The 19960-nt window shown below is 49.8% G+C and overlaps 1 protein-coding gene across 1 annotated transcript in view; it reads left to right on the plus strand.

Annotated features, from left to right (window-relative positions):
- Positions 1 to 2207: 2207 nt before the first annotated feature.
- KIAA1671 (KIAA1671 ortholog) overlaps positions 2208 to 19960 on the plus strand; it is a 185731-nt gene continuing 167978 nt past the window's right edge. Inside the window, exon 1 of the mRNA XM_055550861.1 lies at positions 2208 to 2300. The gene's annotated coding sequence lies outside the window, so the exon portion shown is untranslated. The remainder of the gene's footprint in view (positions 2301 to 19960) is intronic.

Genomic DNA, 19960 nt, shown 5'->3' on the forward strand with positions numbered 1-19960 from the left:
CGCCCCTCCTGGGGCCAGGAGGACTCTGGGAGTTGTAGTTTGGCACTTTTGGGACTCCCCCCCACCTCAAAGCCCCATGTAGGTAGATGCACTGACACTGGGCGTGGGCTGGGCATTCCTTGGGGTGCAAAATTGGGAGTGGGCTGGCTAGGGCTGGGGCCACATCTGGGTTTGGGGTTTCTGTGATGAGTGGCAGAAAAAGGACTGTCTTCTCTCTCCCCCACTTAAGTTCTGGGATAGAGAGGAGATGCCAAGATGGAGGACTAAGCTAAATGGGCCCCTCAGAGACATCCAGTTTCAACAGAACCCTCAACCCACACATTCTGGTGAATTGAGATTTGCCCAGAGAGACAAGAAGTTCCCATAAGGTTAGGGGGTAGAGGTAGCAGTCAGTACTCTATTAAAACTGGTGGTTATTCATGCGTTTAATCCAATTAAGCACAGTATTTTCTGAGTACATACTATTTGCCAAGCCCTGCCCTAGGCACTGAGAATCAGGAGTGAAATAGAGACAAAAGCTCCTGCTTCCAGAAGTTCTAGAAAGGGCAGCAAACAATCAACAGGGACTTGCCTTTGCTGATATAAAACACACATAATGGGAAAACCCTACTTTAAAGGTGGATTTTGAGGCATTTTTACTTTCAATCCAACTATTCTCCATACCTCAAAGACACCACTCTGGGCATGGTTGTCAGATTTACTTTTTATTTATTTGTTAAAATATTTATTCGGCTGTACCAGGTCTTAGTTGCGGCATGCAGAATTACCAGTTGTAGCATGCGGGATCTTTTTTTAGTTGCAGCATGCAAACCCTTAGTTACAGTATGTGGGACCTAGTTCCTAGACCAGGGGTTGAAGCGAAGGAAGAGGTCCTGGGAAAGTCCCTGACTGCTACTGTCCCCCCTCCTTAGGAAGAGAAAAGCCAGGGCTGGGAGTAGGAGGAACACGGAGTCCCAGCAACTGCACAACCAGGGAAGCGCCTGGTAGTCGTATCTAAAAGCCACCGAGTTGGATCCTACTGACGACTGTTCTCCAGACATCCAGCTGATACAGGAGATTATTCTAAGCTGCAAGACGTCATAGAACCACTACCTCACCACTTCTGGGTTCTATCAACGTGGACAAGTCTCCTAGGGAGCCTCAGAATGCTCCTTGATAAGATACGGAGGTGCTGATCCTTGCTCCAAAAGTGCAGATTAAAAGAAACAATGGATATGATGTATCTCCTGTAACAAGAGTCCCTTCTTACACACACACACACACACACACACAAGGGCAGATAAGGGAGCTCCCTGCCAAATCTCCTGGAGCCAAACAGCATTACATTCTTTTTTCTTTCTTTGACTTCACTGAGGCCCAACTGACATTTTTAGTTATTGTCTCCATACATTTCCTTCCTAAGGAAGGACGCACGAGTCCCAAATGCAATTCAACTTATTTGTGCAAATACTGTTTACAGTGTCTGTAAGCTCTATGAAACTCTGTATCACCAGTGAAGTCCCCGCCAGTATGATGGGTCCCTGGCATCCAGCATACTGTAGGAGCTGAATAGAAACCTATGGAATGAAATGAGTAAAGGAGAGTAAAACAGACATTTTATCGTTCAGGAGAGACTTCCTACGATTCTCTCAGCTTGTCCAAAAAGTCTCTATTCTGCTCACCCTTCATCCCCCACTTCAGCATAAGGCCGCAGGGATGATACACACTGTAGATGCTCCAGAGGAAATGAGCCGCCCCGGGTGCGAGTCCCCTGCTCGCCGCGAGGAGGCGCGAGCACTACGCACAGACCGGGCTCGCTCCGGGCGCCCGTAGCCCAAACGATTCAATGGGCGAGGCTCTCCCGAGCTCCCAGGCTGCACTAGGCTCTCGGGCGCAGACCCGGCGGCGGTTCGCGGTGTGTGTTGTGGGTGACTCCCGGCCAAAGCCGGGGGCTAACCCCGGCAACGCAAGCAGGCATCACGTACAAATGTTCTGAGTCAGGCGAGGCAGGGTCGGGGCTCTAGGGCCAGGAGCGCTTCCGGGAGGAGTTTCGGTGGAAACTCGCGACCTCTGACCTGCCGGACCGTCCCCCCGGTCCCGGCGCCAAGCGAGAGCTCGAGTCCGCGGGCTGAGCTCCGCCCCGGGGCCCTCCGCGCAGGCGCCGCCGGCCGCGGTTCCCATGGCGACGGGGGGCGCTTCCCAGTCCGAGGCCCCGCCCCCAGCAGGCTAGGCTGCGCGGGGCCGCGGGCGACGCAGGCAGGTGCCGCGGGCTGCGGGCAGGTGGCGGCGCGGCGCGGACCGGAGGCGGCGGCGGCTCTAGGGTAGGTTGCGCGGCGGCCGCGGCGGATCGGGGCCGGTCATCAGTCCCGTGTCCCCGGCCTGTGAGGGGATAGAGGAGGCTGTGGCCAGCAGTGGCTGCCAAGTTTCTACTCCGCTGAGGCCCCCGGAGAAAAGTTGACAAAGTTAGCCTGGAAAGAGGTGGGGACCTGGTGGATCTCCCCGGGCTCTGGATCTCCGGGGAAGGGGCATCCCGACTTGAGAGCCGGAAGGTCTGTCTCTCCAGACTTGGGAGTGGAGCCCGCGGGAAGATCCAGCACTGGGCAGCCAGTGGATCCCGCGCCACTTGGCTGGGGACCTGCGAGTCGATATTCGGAGTGGATCTGGCGCCGGTGGCCCGGGGTCCCATTGGGTCCCCAGCCTCGGGTGACTGTGGATGGTGATTGGAAACTGGGAGCTAGTTGATCCCTCTCCCCTGCCCCCCACTGGTCCGAGCCTTGGAAGTGATTCCGAGAGGAGACCTGGTGGCCGGGAACTGGGGGATCGTTGGAGATCCGGGCTACTCAGCCTGCGACTGCTAGGATCTGGACGACCGTGCGGGTTGGAGGCCCAGGAGGTGGACACTGGGAAGCGGGGGTGCGGATCGAGGCGGAGCCGGAGGCAAAGGGATCCTGCGGGCAGCGGAGGCGGTGGAGAGAGCGGCGCGCCGGGCCCCGCGGGCTCCGGACGCGCCCTCTCCACCGGGCCTGCGCCCCCCTTCGCTTGCCTTCCCAGGGCAGAGGCTCCCTGATGAGATTAAGGCTCAATCCCCCTGCTCCCCGGCAGGCTCGGCTGGCTCCCACCCCGCTGGCGGCGCCGCCTAGGGCTACAGGCGGGGCCCTGGGGAAGGGAAGCGGCGCATTGACCCCCGACCTGGGCCCGACCTTTCCACACCCTCCTAGCAAGCACCCGGCGCGTAGCCGGGGCGCCGCGCCCCGAAACCCTGCTTCTCCTCTGGTCCGTGGCGGGTCCGTAGTGGCGCGGGCGTTTGACCTGCGCGCGCCACCTGGGTGGCCAGGGCTTCCTGCCCGCGGGACTGAACTTTCTCCAGGCAGGAACTGCCACTACCTTTAGGAAAGGAAAGGACTGTACCTGTTGCACAAAGAAAGTGATTTTTCTTTGCAGCTTCTTTGTGACCTTGGACAAAACGCTTAACATCTCTGAGCCCAGATCTCCCTTCGGGGCACAATGGAGTGGGGGTGGGGTCGCAGTCCTCCCTTTTCTGGGTAACTGGCGGGATTAATAGGTATAAAAGATGTGAAGCAGGTATGGGCTGTGTAAATACTAGTGGACCCTCATTCTGTGACCTCTCCTCTCCCTTGTCTCATCCCCTGCCGCCTCCCCTAGGGTATCTGAAGGAAGGTTCAAGAAACTCAACTTGCTATCTTTTTAAACTGCAGGATTAGAGAGATATTTAACTTGGTCTTTCTTCCAAAGGGGTTTAATTGCCCCTCTGATCCCCCTTGCAGAGAGAAGCTCTGAGGGTTTGGCTAATCAGTAACCTGGCCATTTGGACAAGACTTCTCCTTTGGCCCAGCTTTTCCTTTGCTAATGCATCAGAGCTCCTGGGCAGACATGCATTCACCCCCAGACACTGACATCTCACCCATGGGACAGTTCCTGAGGGAGTTGTGCAGACACTCGTTGAGGTCCTCGTGGTTTTAGGGGGAATCTTTTTGAAAGGATTGGCATGCTTGACAAGGGTGCAATTATCCTAGAGAAGTACAGGGTTTCATTCAATACTGTGTCTAGGTACGTGAGCGGCTCTTTGGTCAACTAGGGTGTGTACTGAGCACTTACTATGTGGAGGACACTAGAAATGACGCGATCCAGAGCAATATAGGATCTGTCCTTCTGGATTGCAGTCTAGGTATGAGCAACCAACTTGCCCTGTAGTTGTAGAGACAACTGTACTGATTCTTGATGTTGGGCGTACAGCCCTCACCCCAGATTCTGGAGGTGCCCCACCCGCTTTGAAGGCCCTGGGGGTTGGTTTTTATTCAGGACTGATCTTGGCAGGAGAATGGAACAGTCCACTATCTTGTCCTGAGCCTTTCTCCCCTCTCAGCACCCCCAGAATACATCTCTAACCAACTCAGAAAGAGAGCCCCAAAGGGAATGTTTTAAAAGGGCATTCATTCATTCATTCAAGAAATATTTCAAGACAGTGTGTCAAAGAGAAGGCTAGTGGTCACACCCTTAAGGGGCAAAGTCTATGTGAAAAGAGGCAATTGTCTGGGAGGAGGGGCTGAGGACTTATGGCCTGGGGAGGGATGGAAGGCAGGGAAGCTTTCTTGGAGAGCTGGTCTACCAGTGGGGAGAGGATGGTGCGCTGTAAAGAGAACAGAAAGGCCTGGACAGAGGAAGGAGTGTGGGGTGTTGGCAGGAGAAGCTGGAAGGGGCCAGGTCAGCTATTCCCAAGGATCTGGACTTTATTCCAGGGCAGTGGGGCACTGTGGAAGTTTCTCTGGGGGAGAAGGATGGCATCAGATGTGTGTTTTGGGAAGCTTGCCCATCTCTTGGGGAGGTTGGATGAGGGTGTGCCAGGAGGCTGGAGACTGCTCAGAAAATCCAGGTGAGGGGTGACGACGGTACTGAACTTGGATAGAGACAGTGGTCAGTGTCGTGTTTAGAGAGCTGCTCAGTTGAAGACCCTTTCTGAAGGCCAGGCAGTCAGTCTAGAGAAGGAAACCCCCAGGGGAAGTGGCCTAAATATTTTGAATGTCTGTGTTTCAACCCATTCAGCACACCTTCCTGTGTATCAGTTGTCCACCTGCCCTTGGGAGGGTCATGAAACTTCCAGGTCCTCCCGGGACTTCACCCTGGAAAGCTCACCACCTTCCTATGGGAGGACGTAGGGCTTGTTTTTCCCGATTTACAGATTCAGGACTCAGTGGTGTGGCAGCAAGGCCTTTGCCAGCCCCCAGTGGCAGAACAGGGATTTGAACCCACTGCCCACCTGCAACTTGTGCGTGTTTGGAGTCAGGGAGGTTGAGCAGAGAAACCATGAAGGTTGGTGAGGTTGGGTCAGGATGCAGCAGGGGTAAACCCAGAGAGGCTTCTAGGAAAAGGCAGGGACAGAAAGGAGGAAGCTGGCCAGGAAGAACTGGGGAGAGAACTTAGAGATAGCACATAACATATCAGAACAACCACTTTTTACCAGACCCTTTACAAGTGCTGGGCGCTGGCGAAGCTCTTTTGTTCTTTTCTAAACGCTTCACAACAGACCCAGGCGATGCTACTTCTGGGACCCTTGATTCTGCAGTTTATCAAACCGAGTCTTCAGGGAGTCCTTCTGCCCAAGCCCACTACAACTCCTGTCACTTACAAGGAAGCTCTAAACTTTGAATTGAGGGATAGACACACACATTTTTTTCCCCTTCAATGTGATGGATATTTTATTGAGCATTTTCTGTGGGCAATTCAAAAGAGCCCCTGCCCTTAGGAGTTCACTCTGCAGAAATCTGGTCCACCCAATGGGAGGAAGGGAGGGGGAAGTCAAAGTGCCACAAATATGGAAATGATTCTGGATTGACTTCTGGGAAGTAGTTATCACTACTGCATTTGCTGATTGCTCAGTTGAGTGACCTTTGAATCTTATCTCCACTGAGAATATACAATATGTCCCCAAAGCCTGCTCTTTGGATGTTTACATCACTGAGTCAGAAGAGATACACACACACACACACACACACACACACAGAGTATAATAATATATATAATGTTATATGTGATGACATATATCATGTTATTCCTATAATAATATATATGAAGACTTCCCTGGTTAAGACTCACTCCATAGAGTCCAGTGGTTCTACTGCAGGCGGCAAGGGTTGGATCCCTGGTCCAAGAACTAAGATCCTGTGTTCTGTGCAACACAACCAAAATAATAATAATAATAATATATGTGTATTATTGTGAAAATAACATGCAACACACCAAACACTTCAAAGATGGCAAAATGATTTTATGTAAAGTAAAATAAAATCCCACCCAAGACCCCCAGTCCCACTCATCAGAGATAACGAAGTCAGCAGTTTCCCTTGACTGTCCAGAAACTTTCCACGTCCATATGCTCTGTTTACTTCCTTCCAAGCCCTTATCACACTCTTAACTATTTTAATTTTTTTTTTTTTTTTGGTCTATTCTGGAGCCAGATGGAAAGAGTTGCATCTTGGTTCTGCCGCTTATCAGCTCTGTGACCTTGGGCAGGTGACTTAATCTCTCTGAGCTGCAGTTTCCTCTTTGGTTTTGCTGTTATTTGGTCACCAAGCCATGTCCTGCTCTTTGCAACCCCATGGACTGTAGCTCGCTAGGTTCCTCCTTCCATGGGATGCTCCAGGCAAGGATACTGGAGCGTGTGCCATTTCCTTCTCCAGGGGATCTTCCTGACCCAGGGATTGAACCTGTGTCTCCTGCATTGGTGGGTGGGGTTTTTTTTTAACCGCCAAGCCACCAGGGAAGCCCCTTGCTCATCGGTCAGTGGGATGACAGCGGGTCTCACCTCGGGGGGTTGCTGTGAGGAGGGAAGGAGAAGGCACATGGTCAGTGCTCAGTGTGTGTTGGTTGGTATCATTATTATTCCTTGCGGTGGTTGCAGTGGAGTTGGTATTGCTTCTTGTCCCTCTAGACAGCCCTCCAAGAAGGTGGAAAACCCTATCTGTCTTCACTGCTATTTCCTTGGTGAATAGTTGTGGAATAAACAGATGAGCAACAGCAATCATAAGTCAAAGAATTTCACACAGAAGTTAAACGTATATCTGAACCCATATTAGACTGAGCTGACTTACTGTACTCTTTTGAAAACCTGAACAATACGCCAGGGCAGGAAGGTGCTGTTGGTTACTGAGCAGATGCCCTGCTGCTGGGCATTCTGAGTGGTCTGTTATCTTGCTGTGACACCCAGTGTCACAGCTAACATCCCTGGTCGTGTGTCTTTGCATACCTGTTGCACTCGATAAGAGGACAGATTCCAGGATGGGGAACAGTTGCAATAAAAGGTATTTAGGATGTCGGTCTTTCCTGTTTGTAAAATGGACACAAGGTGCTTGTGACCATTAGCAGTAAGGTCTGTGAAACACTTGGCAACAAGCAGATGACAAATAAATGATCCTGTGAGTGTGCAGCTGGGGTGGGGGTTCCCAACCGGGTTAGAGTGAGGAGTTCTGCAACACTTAAAGTTGGTTACAGAATTAGATATGAACTCCGGGAGTTGGTGATGGACAGGGAGGCCTGGCGTGCTACGATTCATGGGGTCACAAAGAGTCAGACACGACTGAGCGACTGATCTGATCTGATCTGATCTGAACATCTCTTCGGAGAAGGCAATGGCACCCCACTCCAGTACTCTTGCCTGGAAAATCCCATGGACGGAGGAGCCTGGTGGGCTGCAGTCCATGGGGTCGCTAGGAGTCGGACACGATTGAGCGACTTCACTTTCACTTTTCGCTTTCATGCATTGGAGAAGGAAATGGCAACCCACTCCATTATTCTTGCCTGGAGAATTGCAGGGATGGGGGAGCCTGGTGGTCTGCCGTCTATGGGGTCGCACAGAGTCGGACACGACTGAAGCGACTTAGCAGCTGCAGCAGCAGCAACATCTCTTGGGAACATTGCAGAGAATCAAGATCCAGACTGCTTGCGTTCAGACCACAGCTTCGTTATTCTCCTGCTGTGTGACTTTGAGCAAAGTAGTTAACCTCCTGGTGCCTCAGTCTCCTCATCTGTAAAATGGGAGTAACAGTGGTGCCTGCCTCCTGAGATGGATGAGCATTAGATGAGTTAATACATAATGCCCTACCTAAAAAAAAGATAAAATGAACTTATGTATAAAACAGAAATACACCCACAAACATAGAAAACAAATGTATGGTTACCAATGGGAAAAGAGATGGGGGAGGGATCAATTAGGAGTTTGAGATTCACAGATATACATGACTATATGTAAAATAGATAACTAATAAGGACCTACTGTACAGCACAGGGAACTATACTCAATATTTTGTAATAACCTATAAGGGAAAAGAATCTGAAATACAACTAAATCTATAAACTATATGTATATATAACTAAATCACTGTGCTGTACACTTGAAACCAAGCACATTATAAATCAACTATACATCAGTTTAAAAAAATATATGCAAAGTACATAGTGCCCTGTAATGAATGTTCGTGTGTTAGCTAATGTTGTCATTATTATTAGGATCATTATTATTTATGATATTGGTCTGGTTGAGGTTGCTTCTGATTCTTGGAGCTCCAGGGCCTTGGGGAAAGGAGTGACTCAAGACCCCCGCTTCAGTGTGTTTCCCCTTCTGCTCTAGCTGGAGGGTTGTCTGTTAATAGATCACTGTTTACAGGACTCTGTGTCCCCAGGGCGAGCCTTGACCAGCCCACTCTGGCCGTGGGGGGTCTCGAATGCTCTGTGCTTAAGCTGTATTCACACTGCTCCATTGGGAAGGCTATTAGCGGGTTTCAGGGAGCCCATGGTTACGAGGATCGGCCAGAGGCCACCGGAGCTAGATGCAGGGTTAGAAGTCACGTGTTCATTCAGTGAACATTTATCTCGTACCTGTCACTTGGCAAACCCTGTGCTGGCCGTGGGGAAAATGGGATCTGCTGGATGTTGGAGCTGGATTTCCAGAGGGAAAGTCTGGAGTGGGAGTGCTGTGTGGCCCTGCGTAGGTCGCTTCACCTCTCTGAGCATTTCCGCATCTGTGCAGTGAGTCTCAGATGGGCCACGGTGTCACTGAAGATGAGAGAGGACAGTCTTTGCCCAGTGTGTACCTGGCGGCCTCTGCCCTGGCCCCTGGACCCCTAGAGGTTTGGGGGAGATGCCTGAGCCTGCCGTTCCTCTGTCTGCGGAGACCTGGCTTTTGAGAACATTAAGTGTCACTTAGAGTAGAAGAAGGACAGGTAGAGACTGTTCATTCCGTCCCAGGCATGGTGCTCATGACTGTTTTATTTGATTCTCATGTCCCCACATTACAGGTGGGACCACTGAGGCTCGGAGAGGGAGTCCCATGCCCAAGGCCATTGCTGGGAAGAGGCGGTGCTGGTCCTTGGCAGCCTATCTCAGCCCCTGTGCCCTGGGTCCCTCCCCTGTGGCCGCCCTGGGGATCAAGCGGGCGATCCCAGTGTTCCGTCCCACCTCTGCTATGCCATTTCTGTGTGACTTTGGGCAAATGACTTTTCCTCTCTGATCCTCAGTCCTCTTCTACAGAAAGAAGATGCTAAGATTTCCCCCGTGGGGTGGTTGTGGGGTGAGGTGAGGTAACTGTACACATCAGATCAGATCAGATCAGTCGCTCAGTCATGTCCGACTCTTTGTGACCCATGAATCGCAGCACGCCAGGCCTCCCTGTCCATCACCAACTCCCGGAGTTCACTCAGACTCATGTCCATCGAGTCAGTGATGCCATCCAGCCATCTCATCCTCTGTCGTCCCCTTCTCCTCTTGCCCCCAATCCCTCCCAGCATCAGAGTCTTTTCCAATGAGTCAACTCTTCGCATGAGGTGGCCAAAGTACTGGAGTTTCAGCTTTAGCATCATTCCTTCCAAAGAAATCCCAGGGCTGATCTCCTTCAGAATGGACTGGTTGGATCTCCTTGCAGTCCCAACACCACAGTTCAAAAGCATCAATTCTTCAGCGCTCAACCTTCTTCACAGTCCAACTCTCACATCCATATGTGACCACTGGAAAAACCATAGCCTTGACTAGACGAACCTTTGTTGGCAAAGTAACGTCACTGCTTTTGAGTATGCTATCTAGGTTGGTCATAACTTTCCTTCCAAGGAGTAAGCATCTTTTAATTTCATGGCTGCAGTCACCATCTGTAGTGATTTTGGAGTCCAGAAAAATAAAGTCTGACACTGTTTCCACTGTTTCCCCATCTATTTCCCATGAAGTGATGGGACCGGATGCCATGATCTTCGTTTTCTGAATGTTGAGCTTTAAGCCAGCTTTTTCACTCTCCACTTTCACCTTCATCAAGAGGCTTTTTAGTTCCTCTTCACTTTCTGCCATAAGGGTGGTGTCATCTGCATATCTGAGGTTATTGATATTTCTCCCGGCAATCTTGATTCCAGCTTGTGCTTCTTCCAGCCCAGCGTTTCTCATGATGTACTCTGCATATAAGTTAAATAAACAGGGTGACAATATATAGCCTTGACGTACTCCTTTTCCTATTTGGAACCAGTCTGTTGTTCCATGTCCAGTTCTAACTGTTGCTTCCTGACCTGCATACAAATTTCTCAAGAGGCAGATCAGGTAGTCTGGTATTCCCATCTCTTTCAGAATTTTCCACAGTTTATTGTGATCCACACAGTCAAAGGCTTTGGCATAGTCAATAAAGCAGAAATAGATGTTTTTCTGGAACTCTCTTGCTTTTTCCATGATCCAGCGGATGTTGGCAATTTGATCTCTGGTTCCTCTGCCTTTTCTAAAACCAGCTTGAACATCCAGAAGTTCACAGTTCACATATTGCTGAAGCCTGGCTTGGAGAATTTTAAGCATTACTTTACTAGCATGTGAGATGAGTGCAATTGTGCGGTAGTTTGAGCATTCTTTGGCATTGCCTTTCTTTGGAATTGGAATGAAAACTGACCTTTTCCAGTCCTATGGCCACTGCTGAGTTTTCCAAATTTGCTGGCATACTGAGTGCAGCACTTTCATAGCATCATCTTTCAGGATTTGGAATAGCTCAACTGGAATTCCATCACCTCCACTAGCTTTGTTCGTAGTGATGCTTTCTAAGGCCCACTTGACTTCACATTCCAGGATGTCTGGCTCTAGGAGCCCCGCCCCATAAAAAGGTAAGAGTTTGTAAAAACTGTGTATAAGTTATGCCAAGGAATGAGTTTTTGAATCGCTATATAAATCTTCCCTGTTTGTAGTAGCAGAAATAGCAGTAGTAGCAGTAAGTCAACATAATTAGCACTGATGGATGGCTTCTTATACTCTAGTCCCTCGTGTGTTGTTTTATCTGGTCCGTTCTTGGTGCTGGTGTTCCTGTTTTACAGATGAGGAAACTGAGTCCCGGCGAGGTGAACCTCCTCACCCAGAGCTCCTGGCTAGTGAGAGCCCCTTCGCGTGTGTATCTCCTTGGCACTGCCACAGCCGTACTTTCAAAGGCTCCAGGTCAGGGCTGCAGCTCCCAGCCGGCTCTGTGTTGATGTTTCTTTTCTTTTTATTTTGCTTCCTTAGTGACCAGCCCTTTCTGGGGGCCGTCCTGTTTACCCACGGCGTGGTGAGGCACCGCTGGGGGAAGGAAACGCGGGGTGTGCAGGGCCCCCGGGGGTGGAGAGGCCAGTCGGTGCATTGGGTACACCGAAGCCACTCCAGGAACTCTGCTGCCCCCCTGTCCGGACATGGAGCCTGGCCCTGGTGGGCGCAGTGCCCTGGACTGGGCCGGGGAGTGACTGGGTTGAGGAACTCCTAGGGCCCTTTGACCTGGGATGCTGCCCCAATTTGCCCTCTCCCTTTCGTTGTGGACCCCAGCCCTAGAAAGCTCCGGTCTTGTTTCTAGAATGGATTACCTGCTGGCCACGGGCCGCGTCTGGCACGAGAAGGGGTCCGGGGCTCTGGGAGAGAGCACAGAATATATTAGAGTGAGCTCTACGTCCTAGTCAGGCCCCCGGAGTGCTAGCACCCGCTTCCCTCCTGTATGTCCTTGGGTAAGCCCCTTCCCATCTCTGGGTCTTTTTCACAGGAGGAGGGAAGAACTGGATGAATAAATCCCAGAGCCTCTTATTCCTGCTGCACCTTGTGGGAAGAATCAAAACCAGACCTTTACCTGAAGCACACCAGGCTTTCCCGACCTTCACTATCTCCCTGAGTTTGCTCGGACTCATGTCCATTCAGTCAGTGATGCCATCCAACCATCTCATCCCCTGTTGCCCCCTTCTCCTCCTGCCCTCAATCATTCCCAGCATCAGGGTCTTTTTCCAGTGAGTTGGCTGTTTGCATCAGGTGGCCAAAGTACTGGAGCTTCAACTGCAGCATCAGTCCTTCTAAAGAATACTCAGGGTTGATTTCCTTTCAGATTGACTGGTTTGACCTCCATGCTGTTCAAGGGACTCTCAAGAGTCTTCTCCAGCACCACAGTTTGAGAGCGTCAATTCTTCGGCACTCAGCCTTCTTTATGGGAAAAACCATAGCTTTGACAGACTTTTGTTGGCAAAGTGATGTCTTTGCTTTTTAATACACTGTCTAAGTTTGCCATAGCTGTTCTTCCAAGGAGCAAGCATCTTTTAATTTCATGGCTGCAGTCACTGTTCACATTGATTTTGGAGTCCAAGGAAATGAAATCTGACACTGTTCCCACATTTTCCCCTTCTATTTGCCGTGAAGTGATGGGACCAGTAGGACCCAGGAAAAAGCACCGTTGGTTGGAGAGTTACCATGTGCTATAACCTTTGCTAGGGAAGTGTTACATGTCTGTCTGCCTGTCAGTCCTCAGAATGACTTGCAGGTGGTATTACTAAACCCCTTGTACAGATAAGAAAACTGAGCCCCAGAGACCCAAAGCCTTCCTCAAGGTCATGTAGCTTGAGGCAAGAGGTGGCGGAGGCTGAATCTGAACTCAGGTCTGCCTCCTGGAAAGCCACCACCCCTTACTCAACACAGGGTCTTCCCACCTCCCCCCAAACTGTGTTGGAAACAGCATCTCTCCTTTCAGAACTTCCAGGCCAGAAGATCCCTGTCCTCCCTTGAGATAGCTGGTCATTTTCATCTTTGTTATTAAGCACCTACTGTGTACCAGGGCCTGGGCTGGTTCCTGGGCGTCAGAGCAGCCTGGGACACGGCTTCTGCCCTCCCGGAGGAGAGAGATTGCCAGGGGTTGGTGGGGAGCCTTGTGCCCAGGGCTGCGATGGGAGGCATGGGGCCCATGAGGACACCAGGGTGGGGATCTTGTTCTCCCGGCCCCACCTTCTGGCAGCCTTGAAGCAAAACCGTTTCCCTCGACACGCTCAGACTTGGATGAGACGGGAACTTTGGCAACCAGCAGACCACCTCCTTCCTGGAGAGGTGCCGCGTGCCTGGTCATTGTCAGATTTCACTGCAGGGAGGAGGCGATAAGACGTCCAAGCGTCGCCTCTCTCCGGATGCCTTCATCACAGTCCCTCTGCCTTCCTTCATTAAAAGGAGGGGATGGGGTGGGGGAAGGGGGGACAGCCAAAAGCTCTGGAGGAATCGTTGGAATGCCCAGAATGCTGGCTGACCCGGCAGAGCCAGTGTGAGCCATCTGCCCTGGCTTTAGTCGGTGCAGCTGGGCAACCTCGGGGGCTTTCAGGGTGTCGCCCAGTTCCCGTGCCGAGGCATCAGCCCACCAGGATGACACTGCTTGGTTGGGAGCCACGCTGCCCCAGGGTCACCTCCTGCCTCTGTTTTGTCCCATGGCATCCCCTCTCTGCCTTGGTGTCCACACCCATGGAGTGGGGTGCCAATGCCTGCCCTTCAGCCTGGCCAGGAGCTCCCAGCGAGGTCCTGTGGGTGACTTTTGGGGTGAACGGCCAGTTGGTGTTGGCGCCAGTCTGTTGGAGTGGGTGGTAATATTAGGTAAAGCCCCCACTGTGTGCATACATCTCTCTGGGGTTCTTTACCTTTACTATTTACCCTTGGCCGGCCCTTCTGCCTTAACATAAGCGCATGCCTGTGCAGTCGTGTCCGACTCTCTGCGACCCCATGGACTGTAGCCTATCAGGACAGGCCCCTCTGTTCATGGAATTGTCCAGGCAGAAATACTGGAGTGGGTTGCCATTTCCTCCTCCTGGGGACCTTCCCGACACAGGGATCAAACCTGAGCCTCTTGTACCTCCTGCGTTGGCAGGCAGATTCTTTACCAACTGTGCCGCCTTGAGGTGGTGGCAAGGTAACTGTTCAGTGCTCCACTGGGTAACTCTCAGTTCATTTTCCAAATTCATCATTTTTATTCTCTTTATCTTTACTACAATACATTTAGTAGTACTTATTGTAGTAGTGCTCAGCTGGGCTTAGTAGTACTCAGCAATAACACGTGCTCATCGTCAAATATTTGGAAATACAGATAAAAAAGAGGAGGTGAGCACCACATTCGAAAGATAACCAGGGCTTATCTTTTTCAGTGTGAGTTTTAGACTCTCGCATTTGAATGTGTGATGGAGAGACGTCAGCACCGCATGGTAGACTGCAGAATGTGGGCTTCCTTCTCCGGTGGCTTGGATTCAGATCTTGGCTCTGGAACCTCCTAGCTGTGTGACCTTGGGCAAGTCACTTTCCCTCTCTGAGCCCCAGTTTCTTTGTGAAATAAGATGGCTGTGAGGATCAAATGAGCCGCTGTCTGTGAACTGCTTAGAGACATGCCTGGGATACAGCAAATGTTTACGAGCTACTACTGTTTTATATGAATGGGTATTTATTCTCGTTTTGAGGGCTGAGGCCTTTTCTAACAATGCTGTCATCTGCAACTGGTGGGTTTGGACCTTAGGCTTGGGGGGACACCCTGATGACCTCCTCCAGGCAGGGCCTGTGGTGGGGGCTGGAGAGAAGGGGGGTTGGGCCAGCTGGTTTGGCCGACACAAAGCACCCGGGCAGGCTCACAAGCCGGTCCTGATCTTTATCGCTCAGGGATGCTTCCTGTCCCCACTGAGGCCTGGGCGTTTGTCCCGATTAAAGCCGCTGTCCGTTCCCATCAGGCTGGAGGCGGCCCCTGTAAATGAGCTCAGCGAGAACCCTTCTTCCTCTTCCCTTGGCAGCAGCAGGGATTTCAGAAGGATGGGCTCACCCACACCTGGGAAGAGGGACAGGGTCGGCCGGCCCCCTCTAAGCAGGCCTGAAACCACTGGGGACCCCCGGGAGAGGAAGGGGCTTGGAGAGCCGTCAGGCAGGACAGTTAACGGAGCCTGGCTTTCAGAGGTGAGTTTGGGTTGGTGATGGCCATGGGGGCAGCTCAGTGACCACAGGGGAGTTAAACAGCCTCATCTGCCTGCAGTCTCCTCTGTGCGTGTGTGCGTGCGTGCGCGCATGCGTGTGCGTCGGACTCGGCGATCCCCTGGACCGTAGCCCGCCAGGCTTCTCTGTCCATGGGGTTCTCTAGGCAAGAATACTGGAGTGGGTTGCCATTTCCTCCTCCAGGGAATCTTCCTGACCCAGGAATGGAACCCGCTTCTACCTACTTGCCCAGCGGATTCTTTACCACTGAGCCACCTGGGAAGCCCCTCCTGCTCTGTAAACTGGGGCTGACAGTAGTCTCACCTGGTAGGGTGGTGGTTCTGTGATGAGTGGAGGTCCGAGCATAGCTGGGCCCGCAGCCAGTGCCGCCGCCGCCTCCTCTTTACCGTCATCTAGTATATTTAAGACGACAGTGAGCCAGACGCTATGCTGAGTATACTCGCCAGGATATGGACGCGATCTAAGTGTCTACTGATGAATGAATGCATAAAGATGTGTTGTGTGTGTGTGTGTGTATACATGCATTACTTCCCAGTCATGAATTGTCATTGCCGTGATCATCATCATTTTTTAAATTGTATGGATTTTGGTTGGGCTGTGCCGGGTCTTGGTTGCTGTGCGTGGGCTTTCTCTAGTTGGGGCGAGCGAGGGTTACTCTAGTTGTGTGCGGGCTTCTCGCTGCAGCGGCTTCTCTTGTTCTGGAACGTGGGATCTAGAGTGCTTGGGCTCAGTAGTTTGTGGCGCATGGGTTTAGTTGCCCCATGGCACTTGGGATCCTAATTCCTGGTCCAGGGACAGAACCCATGTCGCCGGCATTGGCAGGCAGATTCTTAACCATTGGGCCACCAGGGAAGTCCTTGTTATTGCTATTATTAATGCTGTCGTCTTGCTGTCTGATTCCACGCTGCTTGACAGTATGTTTAACATGGCTTCACACGTCTGAGCCTGTGATGAAACAGGCTCACTGAGTCAGTGATCAGTAATAGGCAGCCTCAGTGATTATTAGGATTAGTCTTGCTGGCACTACACGCAGCCATTGGACAAGAGGCCGCTCCCTCGCCAAGGTCTGTAATCTGGAGCTTCTGCCCCGTTGAGTGTTCTTCTGGGTCCGATCTTGAAAACCAGGTTTTCCTCATCCGTTGTCCACTTCAGTGCCATGCCAAGTTGCCACGCCTGGTCCCCCTTCAGCGGTCCTCCAGGCTCTGTTTATCCACTTCAGCTGCTCTGAAGGGTGGCCTCCATGTCTTGGGGGTTCTGCTGGGATCCTCCGGACTGAATGTTGTACCCACAGTACGGTACATCCCAAATATCTCTCCCAAATTTGGAGGTAATCAATCTGGCTGTTGTTGGGGGATGGTACGAATTTTGCCCCCAGAAACTGTATTTTTAGAGAGTGGATCATGGAGGCAAGGTGTCGGGAGGATCACTGGTCCTCTGGGCTGCTGGCTTGGGCTGTGGCTGGAATCTTCCTCCACAGCTGGTTTGGTTTGGGGATGGGGGTTTCCTGTAACAGTGGTTGCAGAGGCAGAGCGGCCCTGGGGACTCTGCAGTTCTAATGTGTCTAGTGTGAGTGGAGGGGGTAGGGTGGGCGGCTGGAACAGGCCGGGACCCCAGCTGGGTTTCCCTTCTATCTGAAATCCAAGATCATACTACAGAAAGATGCTGCGTACTAAATATAATTCTTTGGGTGGTTCTCTCAGTACCAAAGCAAGACAGAATCATTGTAGAACACAAGCAAAAAATAAAAACCATCCAAAATATTACCACCCAGGCAGATAGCACAATGATTTAACAACCGTGAAAATAACAATGTTTATTGAGGACTTGCTAAATGCTTTACATGTTTTATCTCACTTCACCTACTCAGAAAATGGTACTCATGAGAGATCTGAATTTGGGACCCAGTGCTCATGATACTATGGTCAGAACCACCCAAAAGATCTGGTCCCTCATTGATTCTTCCATCAACCCGCTAGGATGTGCCAGACAATGTGCTAACGCGTTGTATTCTCATGATGACTCAGAGAGGCAGGAATTCTTGTTTCCATTTTCCAGATGAGAAAACTGAGGTCTGGAGAGGTCAAGTCCCTCGCTGCTGGTCACTCAGGAGGTGGAATTTGAGCCCACATAGAGCCTCTGTTTTGACGATTTAATGCATCAGTTCTGTTCCCCAAACTCCAGTCATTCTTATATACCTTGAAAATTTTTTCATATTTATGTACTACCTGGGACTGTTTCTCAGTTAATGTTTTTCTTAAACTTGACTCACTTTTTTAAAATAAGAGCTTTATTGAGATACAATCCACATACCATATGATTCATCCATTTAAAGTGTACAGTTCAAATTACAATTAAAAATGGATCCAGCAACTCCAGTTCTGGGTATTTATCCGAAGAAAATGAAAACACTATCTTGAAAAGATATCTGCCCGTCATATTCATCACAGAATTATTCCTAATTCCAGTCATGGAAGCAGTCTAAGTGTCTACTGACGAATGAATGGATAAAGAAGTGGTATATATATATGTATATGCACACACATACATACAGTGGAATATTGTGTATGTGTGCGTGCTAAGTCGCTTCAGTCATTTCTGACTCTTTGCAACCCCATGGACTGCAGCCCACTAGGCTCCTCTGTCCATGTGATTCTTCAGGCAAGAATACTGGAGTGGGTTGCCATGCCCTCCTCCAGGGGATCTTCCCTTCCCGACCCTGGGATCAAACCTGTGTCTCTTTCATCTCCTGCACTGGCAGCTGGGTTCTTTCCCACTAGAGCCACCTGGGAAGCATACAATGGAATATTGCTCAGTCATAAAAAAGAGTGAAATCTTGCCATTTGTGACAACATGGATGGATCAAGGGCATTATGCTAGCTGCAGTTAGTCAGAGAAAGACAAATACCATATGCTCTCATTTATATGTATCATCTAAAACAACAACAGTGAAAAAAGCCAAAACATAAACAACACGTCCAGTTCATAGATGCAAAGAGCAGGTTGGTGGTTCTCAACATGGGGTGGAGGCTGGGGTTGAAATGGCTATTTAAAAGGTACAAATTTCCATGTAAGAAATAAGTCCTGGGGATACAACATACACCATGGTGACCATAGTTAATGATAATACTGTATTGCATATTTGAAAGTTGCTGAGAGTCGATCTTAAAAAGTTCTCATCATAAGAAAAAGAAAACTTTATGTATGGTGACAGATGTTAATTCGATTTATCGTGGTGATCATTTTGCAATATATACACTTAAAACTAATAATGTATGTCAATTATACTTTAATAAAAACATTAAGTGAAATAAATTAAGAAAGTATACAGTCCAGTGGCTTTTAGTATATTCACAGAGTTCTGCAACCTTCACCACGATCAATTTTAGTACATTTGTTTGATCACTAAAAAGGAATTTTGTACCCATTATCAGTCATTCTCCATTTCCTTCCAATTACCCCAGTCCCTGGTAACCATTAATCTACTTTATGTTTCTGTGGATTTGCCTATTTTGAACATTTCATATAAATGGAATCATGCCGTATGTGGTGTTTGTGCTGACTTCCTTCGCTCAGTATTTTCAGGGTTCACTCATGTTGTCATGTATATCAGGACTCCATTCCTTTTTAGGGCCAAATAATATTCTATTGTATGGCCAGACCACATTTTGACTCATTATTTTTTTAAACTTAAAAATATTTTTAAAAAGTGTTCATCCTACTGGTTATATCTGATCTAAAGCACAGAAAAATACATCCCCTAAAGAATTTTTTTTTAAACTATAGCCAGAGATTTATTACATTCTAATGCAGAACATTTGTAAATGCAATCTCTTAATTAAAAAGCTTCCTCTCTTTTTCTTTGTATGATTTTGTTGTGTTTTTTTTTGTCTCTTTTGTTTGTGTGTGATTTGCAAAACTGTTCTGAAACTGGAATATATGTGCACAAGTCTGCAAAGACTGCAAATTTAGGTTATGGTAAATGCTTTACAAATTTCAGAAAACTGCCTGCCACAATGGGCCTTTACAGTGCTTTTTTTTTCTTTTTTAATCAAAATATTTTGATGTCAGCCTTCCCTCCACTGCGTTATCACCATGGTACGTACACTCTGTGCTCTGATGTACTTGGGACTTTCCCTCATAAACTCTTAACAGGCCATCCGCACCCCAACCCCCCCACCCCGAGTGTGCTGTTTTGTCGTATTGTTGTTATACTGGGGGAGAGTGGGTGTGATGAGATATTTTCCATTATGTCCCATGAATGAGAAAAACACATTCTTCTGCTACAACTGAGGAGAGACTTAAATTTCAGCATTAGTTGCTCCTGTGCTGAATACTGCTCTCATCCACATACTGGATGGAAACATATGAAAGTGTCATTTTTGTTGGCCAACTAGCGGTGCAATGTTGTGATTTCACACGGCACAACCTGAAGATGACCCCGCCAGGTCAGCAATAATTTGGTCCCTTTTTTTTGCAGATGAGAAAACTGAGCCCTAAGAGGGAGGTGACTCTGCAGACACAGCCAGGACGGGCAGAACTGGGAGCCAAAGTCCCTACTCAGTTCTTCTGGCCTCCCTTGGCTCCACCGCTGACTCACCCGCGGTGGATGGAAGCTTTGGCTTATTTTTTCAGCGGCAGGGATGGGTTTCCGTCCTCACCAGCCTTGCTCCCCTCCGTTTGGAATGGGCCGGCCGTGTGACTAGCTTCGTGGCTATGGGCATGCCCTGCCAGA

The sequence above is a fragment of the Bubalus kerabau genome, chromosome 16, assembly GCF_029407905.1.
Source record: "Bubalus kerabau isolate K-KA32 ecotype Philippines breed swamp buffalo chromosome 16, PCC_UOA_SB_1v2, whole genome shotgun sequence".
Lineage (NCBI taxonomy): Eukaryota > Metazoa > Chordata > Mammalia > Artiodactyla > Bovidae > Bubalus > Bubalus kerabau.